The 2,500-nt window shown below is 29.2% G+C and overlaps 1 non-coding gene and 1 pseudogene across 1 annotated transcript in view; both read right to left on the reverse strand.

Annotated features, from left to right (window-relative positions):
- The window catches only part of LOC129251909 (large subunit ribosomal RNA), a 3,986-nt gene extending 2,442 nt beyond the window's left edge, over positions 1–1,544 (reverse strand). Inside the window, exon 1 of the ribosomal RNA XR_008583169.1 lies at positions 1–1,544. This exon is cut by the window's left edge and continues 2,442 nt beyond it. This is a non-coding gene — a ribosomal RNA (large subunit ribosomal RNA).
- Positions 1,545–1,986: 442 nt separating this feature from the next.
- LOC129251906 (5.8S ribosomal RNA) lies at positions 1,987–2,167 on the reverse strand (annotated as a pseudogene).
- Between the last annotated feature and the right edge of the window lie 333 nt (positions 2,168–2,500).

Consider the following 2,500-nt stretch of genomic DNA (forward strand, 5'->3'; position numbering starts at 1 on the left):
CTTAAGCGCCATCCATTTTAAGGGCTAGTTGCTTCGGCAGGTGAGTTGTTACACACTCCTTAGCGGATTACGACTTCCATGTCCACCGTCCTGCTGTTTTAAGCAACCAACGCCTTTCATGGTATCTGCATGAGTTGTTAATTTAGGCACCGTAACATTACGTTTGGTTCATCCCACAGCGCCAGTTCTGCTTACCAAAAGTGGCCCACTGGGCACATTATATCATAACCTCAACCTTCATATCAAGAAAGGTGAGGTTCTTACCCATTTAAAGTTTGAGAATAGGTTAAAATCGTTTCGACCCTAAGGCCTCTAATCATTCGCTTTACCAGATAAGATTATTTTATATAATTTTTAAATGCACCAGCTATCCTGAGGGAAACTTCGGAGGGAACCAGCTACTAGATGGTTCGATTGGTCTTTCGCCCCTATACTCAATTCTGACAATCGATTTGCACGTCAGAACTGTTTCGGTCTTCCATCAGGGTTTCCCCTGACTTCAACCTGATCAAGTATAGTTCACCATCTTTCGGGTCACAGCATATATGCTCAAGGTACGCTCCAGTTAGAGGTATAAATAATAATAAATTATCATTATACATAACTATATGGAACGCCCCGGGATTGAATTAATTGACTATTTATTAAAAAATAGACTAAAAATTAATCCCATTATATTTAAGTTAAGTTAATTATGCCATTAAGTTTAATATAACTCAATGACTTGCACATATGTTAGACTCCTTGGTCCGTGTTTCAAGACGGGTCCCGAAGGTATCCTGAATCTTTCGCATTGTTAATCATATAAATGCATACAAATAAATATTAATATCATAGATATTAAATTTTTTGTAAAATTCAAAAAATGAATTTTAGCATTATATATAATAAAATCTATCAACACTTTATCAAATCATTAGTATTTATTTTATGTTAATATGCTTAAAAAGCAAATTAATTTAAATAAACTTAATATCACCAATGATCTTTTGATAAATACTTTATTATGTTAATAGATTACAATGTCCTTATATGAAAAAAATGCACATTATTTTTTTAATTATTTAATGATGAATTTTTCATAATGGATATTCAGGTTCATCGGGCTTAACCTCTAAGCAGTTTCACGTACTATTTAACTCTCTATTCAGAGTTCTTTTCAACTTTCCCTCACGGTACTTGTTTACTATCGGTCTCATGGTTATATTTAGTTTTAGATGGAGTTTACCACCCACTTAGTGCTGCACTATCAAGCAACACGACTCTTTGGAAATATCTTTCTAGTAATCATTAACGTTATACGGGCCTGGCACCCTCTATGGGTAAATGGCCTCATTTAAGAAGGACTTAAATCGTTAATTTCTCATACTAGATATTAAGATATTCCATACACTGCATCTCACATTTGACATATAGACAAAGTGACTTAGTGCTGAACTATTTTCTTTTCGCTCGCCGCTACTAAGAAAATCCTTGTTAGTTTCTTTTCCTCCCCTCATTAATATGCTTAAATTCAGGGGGTAATCCCATATGAGTTGAGGTTGTTTTAATATTCTTTTTTTATCTTCTCACAATTTAATAAAAAAATTATATCATCTTTTCATCTCTATTTTTCTTTTCTCCTTTTATATATTGTAAATATATAAAAATAATAATAATGTAAAATGAGGCAATCCTAGAATAAAAAATTTAATTTTTATGCTAGACATTCCTCCTTTTAATTACATATATAAATTATTATTTTATATATATATATAAATAATATGAAAATTTTTTGTAAAGAATACTTAGATTCAATATTTTCATCATTTCATTTTATTTGAGAGGATTTTTTTTTTAAAGAATATATAATAAATAAAATTCATTATATATCTTTATTTTTTTTGCTATTAATATTATGAATTATTTAAAATCCAATAATATACACATTTGCTTAAATTCAATTATTTTTATAAAAGAATAAGCAACTTATTTAGCATAGTCTTACAACCCTCAACCATATGTAGTCCAAGCAGTACTTTAAAATTGAATTTAATGTACATAACAGCATGGACTGCGATATGCGTTCAAAATGTCGATGTTCATGTGTCCTGCAGTTCACACGATGACGCACAGTTTGCTGCGTTCTTCATCGACCCATGAGCCAAGTGATCCACCGCTTAGAGTATTTTTTTATTTATTTTTATTTATAACAAATGTCAATTTTTTTTTGCATATATTAATTGAAAGAGTAAAATTAAATAATATTAATAATATATAAATTGATTTTCTTTCAATAATATATATCAAATATATTTAACTCTAAACATTTTTATTAAGTTGCGAATGTCTTAGTTCAACAATAATACAGTGGTGGTATTTATTATGATTCAATTATTTTGTATTTTTTTAATCATTTTATGTATATATAATAATATAATAAATATATACCACTTTTGTTATTGTGAACAAATTAACTTATCATTCAATCAAATGAATAATAAGTACAACTTTTTATTTT

Source organism: Anastrepha obliqua, unplaced genomic scaffold, assembly GCF_027943255.1.
Source record: "Anastrepha obliqua isolate idAnaObli1 unplaced genomic scaffold, idAnaObli1_1.0 ptg000104l, whole genome shotgun sequence".
NCBI lineage: Eukaryota > Metazoa > Arthropoda > Insecta > Diptera > Tephritidae > Anastrepha > Anastrepha obliqua.